This window comes from Fringilla coelebs (assembly GCF_963513975.1).
Source record: "Fringilla coelebs genome assembly, chromosome: Z".
In the NCBI taxonomy this organism is placed as follows: domain Eukaryota; kingdom Metazoa; phylum Chordata; class Aves; order Passeriformes; family Fringillidae; genus Fringilla; species Fringilla coelebs.
The window spans coordinates 49,841,831-49,858,645 of NC_140031.1; positions in this window are offsets into that span (position 1 = coordinate 49,841,831).

The following is a 16,815-nucleotide window of genomic DNA, read 5'->3' on the forward strand; positions in this document are numbered from 1 at the left end:
GTGCGTCTCTCCCGTCGTAGCTTACCGTCGCTGGGTACCACTCGAAGAGCTTGGCTCTGGCTGACGTACTCCCTGTCAGGTGTTTGTGCACAACAGTAAGATGCCCACTCAAACACATCTGCAGAGGACGAAGGAGCTCCCGACGCACCAGAGCTCCCATGTTACCACAGCTTGCCCATCTGTCCTTCCCTTCCACTAAACCTGACCTTCAGAGGACCACGGCAGGCTACCCTGGCACTTTTAGCTAAGAATGGTCCAGCAGCTGCTGAGATGCTCCAAATGCTGTAGTTCATCAGCCTACAGAACAACTCAGGACTGGACCACAAGAGATGTCCAGTTCAAACTGTGCCCAAAGCAGAACCAGCTTTGAGCGTAGACCAGGTTGCTCAGTTGGGGTTTGATAACCTCCAAGGCTGGTTTGGCTGGCTGAGCCCTGGCTCCAGTCCTGGGCTGTTTTTGTGGGGAAAGTGTTTCTTCCTTGTGAATGCTCTGAATTTCCACTGCTTCAGCTGTGCTACTCCTTCTTGCTCTCCAGCCATGCACCACTCTGATGAGTCCCGACATTGCATTTCCTCTGTCCCTCTCCTGTCCAGGACTGCTGTTGGATGTTGCCAAAGTTATCTCTCTTCCCAGCTGAACCCTTTCCTCACAGGACAGAGTCTCCAAGCCAACTGCCTCAGTGGACTTCACAACTAAAAGAGACTAAGATCACTTAATTTGTTGCATTGCAAATACAGAAATTCTGAATTATTTGTCTAATCAGGGCTGCAGACATAGCATACTTTGCAGATTTGACTGGTGGCACACAGTAGTGTTTAAAATACAAACTTCCATTTTATTACAATACTTTAATACCAAAGCATTCAGTGGATAGGACTACCACAGACCCCTTTTGTTACTCTCCAGGACCATAAAAGGACTTCCAGCAGGAGGTGGATGTGTGCAAATTATTTTTAGGGAAGTAATGTTTATGTATTAGATAAGAAACACCTTTTAATGAATATGTATGATTATGATGGATAAACCCCCTGTTGTAAAGTCTCACTTCACACACAGAATGAGGAGAGTTTGATCCTCTGTGTGCCCTGTGCAGATAAAGAATACTTGCTTTCTAATCCGTCAAATTGCGTTAGAAAGTGTATTCTGGCCAATTTCAGTGTCTCCATGAATTCATTTCAGTACTAGCCAGTTGATTAACTACATTTCTCTACCAGCTTTGACACACGCCTATTTTTACACAGAATTGAGTATAGTGCATTATCTAGAATATACCACTTCTGAAAAGCTGATGGCATAAATAGCCATTGGATGCTGAAGATTCACCAATATAAGCAATCACTAAGAACAGCTGAAATGGTTCATGCCCTCAGTTTTTTCCTTGCTGATTTCCAACATGTTCCACCTCTTAGCAGAGATGGCTTAGCTTTACGTGTCAGCCACCAAAGTTTACAGCACCATGCGTAAACTGGTTTTCAAACTGGCACCTCCAGCTTGCTGCAGCCTCTCAGGGGCCAAGGAAATCGCAGGTGTGTATAAATGAGATGACATTAAAATTCCTGATGACATTAAAATTCCTGAAACTGTTGTAAAACCTCAGTGGCCCACTGCACTCTTCTCCAAGAACTGTATAGAAGACATTCTCCTTAATAATGAATTTGAAAAAGCATTTTTCCCCTTATTGACTCATGTTTCCTGAAATCTCACCCCATGCTTTCCTGCTGCTGATTTAATTAAGTTGTCGTCTTCATATCAGGGGGAAATATAATCAAGGCCATGATTACCAGGCAATCTCACAAGGGAAAACAAATGTCAGAAATATCATTAATTGTTATATAGGAGTATTTGAGAAGTACAAAAAGCTTCTATAGATGGCCGTGTTTAATTCCATAAACACTCACCCAGTTTGTTCCTGACCAGGCAGGAAATGGATAAGGCACCTTTGTCCTTGCTGCCTTTTGAGACAGGAAATGCAGAGATCTAGCATAAGGCAGAAGACCAGTTACACCTCCTGTCAATTCCTATTTCTAAGTGAGCTTGCTTTCAGTAAAAAGTTGATCCAAAGGCTACCATTTGACTTTTATTAACTTCACTCCATTTTTACAGATTAACTGAACCACCAGAGAAGGAGACGAGCAGCAACTGAAGTCTGAACTTTTCCAAATTCTCTGCACAGCTACAGATACTGTCCTCTCCAGTGTTTGCTTTGAAATCCTGGAAAATGCACTTAATAAAAAAACCTCTTTGCATGCCCAGGCACATCCAAACTTTCCACTTGTTCTCAGACATTGGACACCAGTACTGTTCTCAGTTGGAAAAGGATATCAGGACTGGAAAAGGAAATGAGGTCTTGTAGTACCTTTCAGTGTTCAAACTTCAGTCCTCTCATGTGTTAATATTATTATTTTATGCTTTGTATGCTTTAATGGAACTGTAATCATGCATGAGACTTTACACGTCTTCTTAGGCAGAAGTCCTGGCATCTTTTTCTTTTTATATTTATCTTCAATAAGAAAAATACAAATAATTTGAGCTGAGCTCATATAATCTAACTTTGCTTTGGCATATCCATATTTCTTATTTCCTTTGCCCATTGTTTCCTGTGTTTCACAATTTCAGACAATTCTGATCTTTCCTACGAGCTCATTTCTGCAGCTGCTGTCTTCTCCATTCTGTGGAAGTATATCATGCTGTAGGAATACTTCCACTGCAAAGGTAGAAGATACTAGCAGCCAGTGGCTGTGCTGGACATTTCTGCTCCCATATGGTTTACCATTTGAGGGTGGGATCAGAGAAGAAATGTACCTATGGGATGAGCAGGAAAAACTCCTGGCAGCATTACTTCATTTTTCTGGTAGCTATCACGCTGTACTCTAAGCAGCAAACTGCAACTGCTGCAGCTGAAGCACTGGGGAAAGCTCTTCTACTGCTGTCTCCGGCATGAGCCATGTGTTTACCAGCAAAGCAGGTACACCTGTGTGCTTTTGGGGATGGCTCAGAGAGGAAATTCATTCACATTCTGTTGAACTGATTCTGTATAACGCTTTGGAATGCCCTGCTCTGCACAGCCCAACACGGTTCACTCCTAACAAAATGCACGTGTTTGTCATGTTGTTTCAACTTATTGTGTCTTGATTCTGCGTATCTACTCTTCTGTGCTCTGAAGTTGCATCTACTAATTGATGTTCTGAAAACTACACATGGAGACCCATGGAGCTCTCCACTGCTTCTAGTTTGCTGAGGACGGGTGACTGATCTTAAGGAGCACCTGACTTTGTGAATGGAAATTGCAATCAGGCCAGTGCTGGGTGACCTGCTGAGTGAAGGGAATCCTGCTGCGACTGAGCTTGGCAGGATTGGCTGCTGCTGAGGGGGTGATGCAGAGCCATGACAGACAGGAGGGGTTGATCTGTTTTAGATGCCAAGTCAGCATTTCCTGTATATGAGTTTATATATGAGATGCATGTATATCTGTAAGTAGTGCTGTACTTACAGACAAGAATTTAGTTAGTGACTGAGCTGAGCAATCCTTAAAAAATATTCATTCATTCTGTAATATGCAGGGTTCTCATATAGGGAAAAGATCAGGAGGCCAATCTCATGAGAGTTAAAGGTGGGCATGAAGGCACTGCTCAGTAAAGCTGATTCTTTGTGAGGGGCAACAGAGACTTCAGCAACCCTCTCTTACATTGAAAGTACTCTCTTATATTAAAATAATCAGGCTACTTTTTATAATTTCTGTATTATTTTACTAAGATTATACTTAGCACACCTTGTTTAATTCCCTGTAAAGGAAAGCCAGCTGCTGGAATGAAGCGGGCTCTTGCTGTATATCATCATAGTTTCATGAAGAAGAGTAAAAGGAACAGTCAAGAATGACACCTGCATATGAAATTACTAAATGAGTTAAGTCCCAGTGATCTGCCACTTTGTTAAATCTCTGCTGACACCAGCAAACTGAACTTCCTCTTTCAAAAAACCAAACAAAAAAAAAGAGACACCATTCAGGTGCCAGAGAAATAGCTTGCCACAAAATGCACTGTTTAATAGCTAATGAATGTTTTACAACAATCTTCTCACATCTGAGCTTGATGATTTTTAATTTTTTTTTTAACCAGACAGCTAGCAGATTATTGGAAATGGTTGATTCATCATCCCTGGAGGAATTTAAAAGACATGTAGATGTAGCACTTAGGGACATATTTTAGTCAAGGACCAGTGTTAGTTTAGTGCTTGGATGATCTTAAAGGTGTTTTCCAACCCCAACCATTCTATTATTCTATGATTCTATGACTGAACTGTACAGTAGCTAAACATTGACTGCAAGGCTGGAAATGGGCCTGCTGGCCAGATAATGGCCCCTGAAGGCCACTGGATATTGCTTTTAGCTGCAAATCCCATCCTTTTCAGTCAACGGAGGGTGCTCTTGTCAGGTCACTGATTTTGCACTTGGTATAAGTGATCGGGAATGTCACAAGAATACCCAAGATTGAGCCATCCTAGAGAATGCAGTTCTACAAGAGTCCCTTCTACAGCTTCACACTATAGGCTGGTCAGCCTTGTGGAGAAAAGGAAGCCAGTAGGTAGGAGCTGGAGTAGCACCATCCTTGGCTCACTTTGGCAAAGCAGGAGAGCCAAAGTGAGATGGGCAATCTCATAGCCAGGAGAACTACATTTGAAAAAGTAGTAGCAAAAAGCAGCCTTTCCACATGCATCCACATAAGGGAGTTTCTTGGAATAAGTCCAAACTGCAGCACCTTGCTTCACTAGCAAGAGACAGGAACCGCCACCAGATAAGACCTCACAAGGCAAAGCTGAGTGCTAGAATTCCCTAGATACTCTGCTAGAGATGAGCAGTTAGGAAATGAACTCAGGAAGAAAGATTACCATATTTTGGGTTTGGGGGATCAATATTCAAGGAGGTTTTGGTTCCTGGACAAACCCACAGAACTTCTAAAGATTCAGACATTTTAGTGAATATTTCAGCTACTCAGGTGAGAACAAAAATAAATGCTTCCATTAGAGCTACCCTGTGAGTGTCCTGTTACTGAGGGTTAGTTATATCTAGATGAAAATACAGCCTCTGCTGTTCAACATGAAACAATGAATTTAAATAAGTACAGACCCCTCGTGTGCCTCTTCGGGTGCCCTGTGCAGGGTCAGGAACTGGACTCCATGATCCTTGTGGGTCACGTCCAACTCACCATATTATGTGATTCTGTGAAATATAGAATAGGGACTATTTGCAAAAATATAGCCTAAATATTAATTCCAACACAAGTATATTTTTCATTTTAAAAGTACTCTGAAACAAGATGTACCAGTGTAACTCTAGCTTGTAAATTGCAAAGTTTTGCCATGAAGACAAAATTCCAGGAAAATCCAGATGGTCACAGGACAGGGTAGAACAGCAGCATATATTTTGAACTGGAGAGGTTTATCATTTACTTTGCATAAAGCTAGAGTTAGGATTTGGTTTAGGGCCAGAGAAATCAAAGACCTCAGAGCTGAAGAATCATCAACATCTTGCTCAGCCCGAAGACCTGGAATGGCACCTGGGCTCAGGAAAAGCTGTAACTCAGTACACATCTGGAATCATGAACAGGTTTTATCCCTGCAAAGGTACCTATTTTAAAGCCAGGGCATGGGTTAGTTATCTGAGGACCACATTGGAGCAGTGTCCAATTGGCCAAAGTAAACTGTTCTTTCCAATAGAGACTATCTGCTGTATTCTGCTGCAAATTTTAGCTCTGAAAATAGAGAAGTATTTTTTGCTCAAAAAGCATTCAAGTGCCATTATCATCTTTGGACATTGCAGGATGAATCAGGTAAGAAAAGAAATTGTAAACAAAAACTTGTAATCCAAAAATAACAAAATACCGTGGAGAGTAATTTGTACCAGATGTTACAATATAGATGTAAAAGTAAACACAATTAGGCCTATAACATAAAATATGAGCAAATTAACATCACTGATTGTTTTAAAATAAGTAACTCTTTCTTATCGTCATGAACAAAAGCCACTGATAACTGCAGAAAAACTTTTCTATCAATGGTGTCCCTTTTGTTTATTGGTTCTGTGCCTGTAACAATATACTTTTAAGACTTCTCTGAGATATCAGCTGCAGAAGAAGCAGGGGAATGCCCAGCTGTTCAAAAGCTATTTCATGTTACAGAGGACTGCACAATGAAAAAAATTGGGGTTGCCATGGTAAGATATTATTTGTGTATAAATAAATGCCCTGCAGACAGTTTCTTCCTCAGATGACATTACTTTTGCAGAACTTTGTAGAAAACAGAGGACAAAGCCAAATATGACGATATGTGCAGAGATGGAAAAGGGGGGGGGGGGGGGGAGGTGAAGGAAGTGAGACAAGAAAAGGAAGATTTTTCTGTGCTGTTGAAAATCATTATTGCCTATGTTTTAGAATTCAGTGAAGTGGACCTGCATGTGCCTCATCTTGCTATAAAGTAGCTTTCCAGGGGCTTCTTGAGACTGAAATAGGGTCATGAACCCTCCATAAGGGGCAAAATTTCTGTCAAAAAAATTATCAAAATCCTTCAAAGGAGGGTTGCCCTCTCTAAGAGAGATCTCCTGTTGCAGGATTAGTTCAGCTGTGTCAGGACCTTTTTTGTCTCCTGAGTCAGCAAAGAACTAGCAGACACCATGTCAGCATTGTATCCCTGGGGTTTGAGGTCCTACAGCTGCAAGTTACCGCACTCACCTGGCTGCTGGGGCTGGAATTTTGTGTGGCTTGAAGTCATGCAGTACTCCACCTCTTAGCTGGGTATTCCTCCTGCCTGTGTCAGACCTTTCTCCTGGCCAGCACTGGAACCATTTCTTCTGAAATATGCTCAATAGAGCAAGGATATGTACATATGTATGTAAATGAAAGACATGCTCACAGCTATAGCAGTCCCAGTTGCAACATCAAATAGGAAGTGTATGAGATTACAAAAAAAAAAAACAAACAACAAAAAAACCCAAAAAAACAACCAACCAACCACCACAAAAACAAAAGAGCTGACATACGTGTGGCATTTTTGCCTGAAGGAACTATGGCTGCAGTTTTACAAATTCATAACAAAGTGAAGAATACTCTTTATTTTAAAACTGCGAAGGAAATCAGGACACTCACTGAATGCTAGAGAATGCTGAGTATCACAAGATGTATAGCTTCACTTTCACAACCCTCCAAAGAGGCAGCTCCAGCTGCTCAAAGTTTTTCTATTTGATATATAGCATAAATATATGGGCCACTAGAGAAATATATATTTAAAACTGTACAGGCAGATATTGCCACAGGGTACCCCAGCCCACTCATGTTAAATGCCAGCATTTCAACAGATTACATGCAACAAAGAAGAATCTCTGCAATGTATTGCTTACTTTGATTACAGGTCATAGCTTGTTAGCTACCTGATGAAAAACCTGAATGGCAGCTCCACAGTGTTTCTGCATTGCCAATTGATCTGACTTAAACACTGTTTCATGGGCAAAACTGGCCATTTTATCCCCTGCTACACCAATTTGTTTCTTATCTGTAAATGTTGTGGCACTCGAGCAGTTGTTGAAATCCTTTAGTGCAGCATTTACTACAATGGTAGGAGAAAGGAAACTGCTGGAACAAGAAAGGAGGGAGATGAACATGGCAGTTGTTTATTGTTTGGAATCTTCCATTTCATTCTTCAGCAAGAGGGCAGCATGCTAATAAGCTCAGGTTATTTAGTGTTATTAGCATGTTCAGGTTATTTAGTTTATTGTTTATTTAATTAGTTGTTTAAACAGTTAAGGCCTGGTTGACATTTCACATCCCAGTTTTATAATTCAGTCTACTTCTGCCTAGTTTGTCCTGTGGTTGGTGTGAGAAGAGTGTGACTCTCAAACTGAAATGTTATGTAGCCCAAGGTTAGGGGAGTATAGGGCCCAAATAATGAACATTAAGAATGCAAACCTGGAGGGTACAGAAACATCCTTGTATATTCTGCTCTTTAGAAGCCAATTTTCATGAAAGAGAGAGCATCACTTTGTCATTCCTGATTTGCTTTCCAACCAAAAAGCCTTGCCAATTTGACAATCTGCAAGGACAAAAATGTCTTCCACAGGTTAAAATATTTGTTCCCTAGGAATTATTAGATGTTGGATATTATGAATGCTTCCAGATTGGCAGAGGGAATGACTGACTCACACTGATAATCTCTAAAGAGAAAATTAAATCTAGAAACTTTAGAAGTTCTTCTTCCTGTTTTTAAAGTTAACAAACAGATGAGGCTATTTCTTCTAAAGTTTTTTACTTAGACAAAAAAAGAAAAGCCAAAATTACACCCCTTCTTGTGGCTGCGGTTTTGCCCTGTCAGCTGATCTGATCAATGTCTCCAGCAATCTGTGTGTGCACCCTGGCTGCCTCATACCAGATGAGCCAATAGTGGTCTTTGCACCAAAAGCTGCATTTCATGGTAAATGAACAAATTTCATTTGTCAACAAAGCTACAATTTTGTGGCTTTCTTGCAACCATGTAGAGACAAAAGCAGTGAGTGAGGATTACAGTATATAGCAAGGTCCAAGGGGGGAAATGACTAATAACTAATGACACTGGATATGAGGTTTCCACGACAATGTGCTGTTGTGGACTGGGTCCTATGACTGACTTACACAATACATGTATATGTTTTTGAGTTGTGTTCTCTTCTGGTTAGGAAGACTCCATTTTTAGTTCTAGCATCATGACAAGATGGGTTCAAGATGGCAGATACCCTGTTTCCATCCGTTTCTAGATGTCAATTGTTACTTGTTCTGAGACATGCAGGAGTGCCTAAACTGTTTTTTTCCAAGGTGAATTCTCACAGAGAGGTTTATGATTATATTGTGTCAATATCTATGGCCACCTAGGGAACAAACCAGAATAAGGGTTGAGGTGCTCAGTTACACGTGGGCCAAAAAAGAATTGGTCTGAGCAGGCTCCAGGGCAGGGCTCCCACACAGACCTTACACCTATCACCGTGACATAGCAACAACTTCATCAGCTTCCTCAGACTGACTGGGCCACAGCTCATCACTGTTCCACCTCCCCCAAGCACCAGGCTTCTCACTTCTTTGTCCAGACCTAGCCTTATGAGAAGGGAGAGCTTTGCATTGTCAACACATAATCCCCTGATTAGCTTTGTATTGATTTCCTTTATACTTGGCTGATGGTCTGCAAGTTCCTAGCTGACAGCTTGTGAACAATTTATTAATTGATGGTGCCCATTAGTCCCAGTTATATGACAGCTGACTGTGACATTTAGCTCACCTTCTGCACAGCAGTGAAGCCATGGACTGAAAGGGCCACAGAAGTGTATGGGAGAGTAAACAGGAGCATGTTCTGCTGCTATTTGTATGGCATTGTGCATAACAGACTAAAGAAATCTGATGCTCCTGAATTTTTAGAGAAAGAAAGGTTTCATATTGCTTTGTCAGCTGGGATTCCTCCCTGCAATTGCTCTATGAATAAGCTTTTCTAAAATTTACCATGAAATGTGTTTTGGAATCTATTTTTATCACAGATCCATGTCACAGAATCTCAGAGGTTGGCAGGTATGCTTGGAAGTCACTTAGTCAAAACCCCTGCTCAAGCCGCATCAGCTATAGCAAATTTACCAGGACTGTTGTTCAACTGGGTTTCTAATATCACTCAGAATGGAGACTCCATCACCTGCCTAAGACACTGGATGCGCCGTTTAATTGTTCAAACACTAAAAAATTCTTTCTTCTCTTTAGGTAGAATTTCTCGTATTTCTCTTTTGTCTCTTGTCCTGTCACTGGGCGCCATTAGAAGAGTTTGGCTTTATTTTCTTTATGGCCCCCATCAGGTATTTGTACACAGTGAACTACACTGTCTTGTGGTAACTGCAGTCATGGCTCCTCCCAATATTCATATTCCCAACCAATCTTTTTTTTTTCTGTGAAATTAACAGAAACAACAGAACTTTGGCTTTTCAGTCACCGATGTCAGGAAATCATCTTCAGTGGAGTCTGGAAAATTCCTGAATTGTGCTCTACTGCATTAAGTCTGCAGCAGATAGAATTGAAGAGCTGAAGAACCGCCTGAGGGCAAGTGAAAGTGAAGTTTCTTCCAGCTGTCTGAAGACCTTATCTGAAGATCTTCAGATTCTTCTCTGAAGCAGATCTTCTTTTTCCTAAGCATGTCTCCTTTCTGAACACCCCTCATGGGTGCCTGCCATCCCAAGATTGTGCTCCATGCACTCCTCCTGCTCCTTTGTATGAAGGGCAGCTCCATCTCCTCACTCACCCAGCAGGTCCTTCCTAAAGAATCTCTTTCCATCCATCACAGCCCTCCAGCCATGAGTTCGTTTCCATCCATCGCAGTACACCAAGATAAGTGCAGTGAGACTGTAACCCTGCAAATGCACATACATCTCCAATTCTAGCTGTTTGCTCCCCAAACTGCAATAGATAATTAAAGGGTAGTGGGTGCTTGCAACTTAAATTATGAACTCCAAAAGAAAGGGTGAAAAAAATAATCTCATTTTATCCTCTATTTCATCTTCCAATATCCAGTCCTTTAGGAATACAGTCCTTTCTGTAACCAAGAAACAAGAAGTTGTGATCTTTTCTGCAGCTTAATCCAAAGACCTGTGGAATGATTAGGCTTTAGATGGAAACAGCAAAGAATGCAAGGGAATAATGGAGCACTATAGCAAATTACTTCTTTAGTTTTCCCTAGGAACTCCTTTTGTGAAAATAATTTTGTTTCAGTTTCAAGTAACCCTGAAAGAATATGTTATGTCTGACTTTTGTTTTGGTGCCAGTCAGAAAAAGGCAGGGAGAAAGGAAACTCCATGCTTGCTTGTGAGACAGTTACAAGCCAAGGAAGAATTTCAGGACCTTGAGAACCTACCACAGTACTGCAAGCTGAGGTGCCCCAAAGGGATGGTGACATAGACACAATGACACTGGATCATGTCACAAGCCCTTTCCCACATGGACTAGAGAGTTCATCACTTAAGGAAAAGGGATGAGCTGTGTGGGTTTTAAGAGGTGGAAGAAACAGCACGCACCTTTGCTCACCAGGCATTTCGAACACCTCTGTGGTGTTACCATATATTGGTGAATCATTTCAAGGCCATGAGATTGCAAGGAGCAGGCAGAGTGAAAGAAAACTGTTAGAAAAAGGGAGGAATACAAAGTAGTAGGATGGGCAGAGAGGTCTAACCTCTACAGGTCAGCAGAGCCAGAAGAAGATGAGATTGACTGCAAGAACAAAGAAATCCAAGCATGTACTGCAGCTATTTTTCATGACTTACAATCATAGGTATATATAACCCCTTGTTATATCAGCTGGCAAATTGTGCTATTTGCAAAAAAACCCAGACTGGCTTTTGAACAAATATGAAAATTATGTTATTTCTGTTGTAACAGAAAATTTTAAGCTTGGAAAAGAAAGTTGTGCCACAACAGTAGCAACTGTGAGCAAAAGCAGATGGAGAATAATGCTGATTGGCAAGTTTATTTCATACAACCACCAGAGGTTAAAATATGTTAGATGACCATAGGGACAGTTTAACAATGCCCAGTTTTGTAAGTCAATAGACCCTAGTTATTTTTGTAATTCAGTAACTTCCTGTCCACAGTTGCCTTCATCATACACGATTTGCAATCAATTCACCTGACAATTCTGTTTATATGCTATTGTTTCCTTTGGTGCTACTGTTAATGTTAAATTTGACCTCTATGCTTTTTACTTGATAACTTGCCTTATCTATTTCATAATACATCATGATACCGCATCAAAATTTGAAATGGCAGTTATGGATACCTCTATAATGTAAAAATCAGTCTGTAAAACAAAACATGACTCACTTGAGCTCTGTTTAATTGGAGACTCTAGGAAAGGCATGCACAGAATGACAGAACCAGAATGACAGACTGAGGCTGAAAGAGACTTCTGCTGGCCATCTGGTCCAACCCCTTGCTCATTCAGGGCCACCCAGAGTCAGGTGCCCAGGGCCACGTCCAGATGACTTCTGAATATCTTCAGGGATGGTGTCTCCAGAGCCTCCCTGAGCAACCTGTGCCGATGCTTTTTCACAGTGAAAAGGGTTTCCTGCTGTTTGTAGGGAATTTTCTGTGTTTCAGAGTGTGCCCATCGTGTGTGGCCATGTCACTGGGCTTGTCTGGAAAGTCTGGCTCCCGGCACTGTGTGCTCTCCCTTCAGGTACCTGCACACCTTAATAAGATCACCCCCGAGCCTTCTCGGAGCTCCAGGCTGAGCAGCCCCAGCTCTCTCAGACTCCCTCAAAGGAATCCTACAGCACACAGGGATTGAAAACATAACATACAGCCTGTTTTTATGTCAAGCTCAGAAATCACTATATTTTCCATCCCTAAAATGAGATGCTCTCTCCGTGGCCTGACTGTGCATTGTGATTTCCAATTATGCTATGAGTAAAGTATATTAAAGAAAAGACAGCAGTACATATTCACCAAGCAGTAGGCACAAGTAAACACTTGCAGATTTTGGTCACAATAAGTATAGAATTGGCAGAAACAGAGATAAAGCATCAGTATCCAAAATTATGGAGTGTGTTAAAATAAAAAGGAGCCATGTTTAAGGTATAACACCATGTAATGATGCTGACAAGTCTGAGGTCAGCTGAAAAGATTATGGCCAGCTTACACTTGGCATGGATGCGTTAGCAATAATGTAAAATAGTAATTAAAATCTACAGTGTGTATGCAAAGTGAGAGTATTTCTACTGAGATGAGTTGTCCGAATTTGAAGAAGACAGAAATTTTATGGAAGAGTAATTTGAAAATCTGTGCCAAAAAGGTATGCCAATGTAGCAGTGTGATGTCATAGTTTGTCTCAGGTATCTCTGTCCTTTCCCAGGTGGCAATCACCTTCCCTCTCCCCACCCCTGACCCCTGCTGGTGCTGTCTGTCAATCCTGGCATTCCAAAGTGGCATCGAGTGATTGGCAGAGTTCAAAAGATGCCCTGCATCCCTGGGGGCCATTGGCCCACCCAGGCGTCCCTTGCACCTGAGATCTGCCCATCCCGCACCTGGCTGGTGGGATCCCCACTTCCCCACTCCTTCCCTCCCTCTCTCCTTAGGCTTAAAGGTGCTTAAAGCAGCCAGGCGGTTCAGGGTTCTGTTAGAAGCTGTTGGGGGATTCAGAAGCCTGACATCAGAATAAACTCTGGATCGAACTCTCTAGCAGAATCCACTCTTTTCCTTCACCATCCGCCTTAAAGCACCTGCACAGAGGTAAACCGGAGCTTTGCCTGTCTGGGCATGTCCCTAGGGCCAGCTGCAGCTTCCAGCAGCGAAAGGTGTCTCTGAGGTGAGCCCACCACAGTCGCCGCCTTTCGGCCAAGCAGCAAAGGCCAGAAAAGCCTGGACAAGCCCCATCCAAAGATATATTGGAAATAATTTCCATATGCCATGATCAACAGTCTTCCCACTTGGAATCCCCTGATTCAGTCCTGCCAGGAGTTTTCCATAATTGGTGCAGACAGCTTCACACAAAACATGAGTGTGGAAGCAGCAGCTATTGCTTTCTGCAGACCTGCGAGGAAACACCTCTCAGAAAATAATAAAATTTTCATATGAAAGAGATTATTCAGAAAAAAAATTTACAAAATTCTTCATTGAAATAATCTGTGCATAAAACAATACCTGTGTTGGTTTCCTTCAAATAAAGAAATTCCCAAACACCACTAGAAGTGGAGACTTCGGTGAGCAGAAGAATTGAAAACATCTGGTTTTAAAGACTGACATATAGTAAATTATTCTTCTTTGTGTAATTTTACAGATCATCATTCTAATCCCCAGTATGTTCACAAAAATAAGAGAAAGGCTCCCTGAGCAAGAGGAACTACATTTGACAAGGACATCCAATTTAAGATGGAAATACAAGTTTGATGCTGTAAAACAGCTGGTGACCATCAGGCCTGTTGAATTCAGACCACAAACTCATTAGAGTAGGAACTGCTTCTTTGTTTGTGGCTGGTGTCTTATTTCTTACTTGGATGTGTTATTGCAAAATGAGAGGAGAAAGAAAAGCTCTGCTTTTTGCTAATTCAAACCAGAACTGGAATGACATCAGTTTGTTAGTGTTGGAAGCTAAATTTTGACACGCATAAATAACAGAAACCCTATTGCACTATGTCAAACACTAGAGAGTCCAATCGTGTTTGACTTTTCTATGGTCACACACTCTGTTCAATACCAACATTTCACACTATCTCCTGCTTCTAAAAATAGAATTAAGCCTTCTCCTGTTTCTATTGTAGATTTCAATGAAGATTCGGAATCTCTTGATGAAAATAGATGTGGAAGATACCAGTGTTGAAAAAAACCCATACTTCTGAAATGCTGGCACAGGCAGAATTGAATACTCAGCTTACTTCAACCTGTCTCATGGTGATGTATTTCCCTGGTTTTGTTTGTAATACTCTCCAAATATTATTAACTAAGTCTTTCCATTAACAGTTCTTTTGTGCCAAAACAACAGACTGAATTTTGAAAATAGAAAAAGAGTGTAGTAAAAGGCTAGAGAATAATAAAATATTGATATTTATTAATTACCATAATAGACATGGAAAGGAAAAAGTAAGAAGGGAAAGAAAACAGGGTCAGATATGGCTTTCAAGAAACTGTAGGTAATGACTCAATTGTGCTCCCACTGAAGGAAGAAAAAGACTTTCACTTGATATTAATGGAAATAGGCAAAGATTTTCAGTCACCTAGAGATGCTGCAAACTGAAAAGATGTGTATCCTTGAACACTATGCTGGAGACAAAGAGAACGTTACATTTTTTTACTTTGTTCAATGTTATTTGGCCACAGAAATAGAAAGATAATCTCGACAGCAGCAAAAAGCTAGAGCATCCAAACAGAGTATTAAAGGTATCTATTAATTCTTTTGTCTGCTTATGAAAGGTTATGAAAGGCATCTTACCTCAGCTCATCCAGCACATCACAGTAGAGGTTAAGGATTTCTTCTTTCAGAACAGAAAAAAAAGGAGTACTTTCTAAAATTAATCAGTGTATAAATAGGTTATTTTCTATGCCCCTGTGCGCATTTTTTTTCTAAATATATTTGAGATTCAAATTTTATAATACACTGTAAAACTCCTCAGAACACTAGATTTAACATTCTCATCCTTTCCCTTGCCACAGTATGTATTGCTGTTCAAATACCAGTTCAGCTGTAGGCAAACTTTGACCCATTTCTTGTTCCTTTGCACCCCTCTTTTCTCCACGACTGAAAGGGGCATGTAAGAGGCCATGAGTCAAGTCCTAGTCTCATCCAATCAGGCATAAAAGTCAGCTGGAAGAATAACATGCAGAAGAAGCCATGCCTTTTAGGAAGGAGCACTAATCTGTCTGAAAAACAGCCTTGCACACTTTTTCCTTTTCAAACCGTTTGTACACAGCTGTGAGAGTTATTTACCATTTTTGTCCCTGCCTGTCTTCAGGGTAAAGATTTGTTGGTACAAAAAACCTCTGTTTCCTCCACTTTCACCAGATGGGATTGTGGACCTCCAGCCATCCCACTGTATCCAACTGATTTCTTAGCAAACTTCCCTGCCCCTTAGGAATGGTGTCCCAAAGACCAAGTTCTGCTTTGCACTTGACAAGCATATCTGTGTTAAAAGAATTTGTAGCATGTTCACAACTAAGGGAACCTTGCGTTTGAAGCCAATGACTACACACACAGCTTCAGAATATCTTGGGTTTTGAAAGCCTTTAATGCTAACCCCAGAACAATTGTCAGCATTTATTATGGTGATTTCTGACATGCCACTGGGGATTGTTTCATAATCAGAAAGAGAAGAAGAAGAACCACAAAAGTAAAAGTTCTGCCAGAAAAGTAGACTAAAGCAGACGGTTTATATTAACTGAAAGAGCATCCAGATTTGTGATTTTCTTCTTCCTTAACAGCAATATCAACAAACAAATTCAGAGAGCCCATAATATTTCTTTAATTAGCTGTTCAAACAGTCTCTTTGTATTCCTTAGGTGACCATCAGCATCATCATCTCCCATACAGACAAGGTAACTGGGGATAGGTGGAGATCTCACCCTGCTCTGAAGACTTTTTAGTGGCAAATTGCGCACAAAACCAAAAGGCATACTGAAAACCCTGCCATACAGTATAAATGAAACATCATGCCACTGATGTATTTTGCCTGTCCTAGCAGAGACCATGCGGAATGCAGAGACCTCCTGGGACTGCATGTGGTGAAAGAAGCCACACACGGTGCGACGTGTGTTTCTGCTGCCTGCTTGTACACATCTGTGTGTTGAAACACCCAGACAGATCTACCCCAGTTCCCTTCCCCCACCTCAGAGACACCAGCACAAGTACATCCCGAGTGATGACCACGGGACAAGGTCCTTCAGCAAAGCAGGCATTACAATAAATTGTTTACTGACTCCCATGTACTCTCCAGGCTTTTTTCTTCTTGATGCTCAAGTTTTCACTCAAAACCTAAAATTTGTGGCCACTAGACTATTATTTCCAGGCTTGAGAGCCATCTGTCTTTCTTCTTGGGTGGCTTCCACAGTTGTATACTATAATCAGGATCAATTATGTATTTATTTCTGACAAAGAACAGCCACTTCTCATGGTTCACTCTGCCTCTTCAGACAATGATTGAAACAATTCTGACTCCCGTGTCCCTAAAAGAAGAGGAGTCCTTCTAAATAGGAGAAGATTTAGTAGACAGGATTTATTGGAAATAGTTCTTCCACACAGCAGGTCACAATACAGGCAAAAATTTTCATTAAAAAGTTACTACTAGGTAAT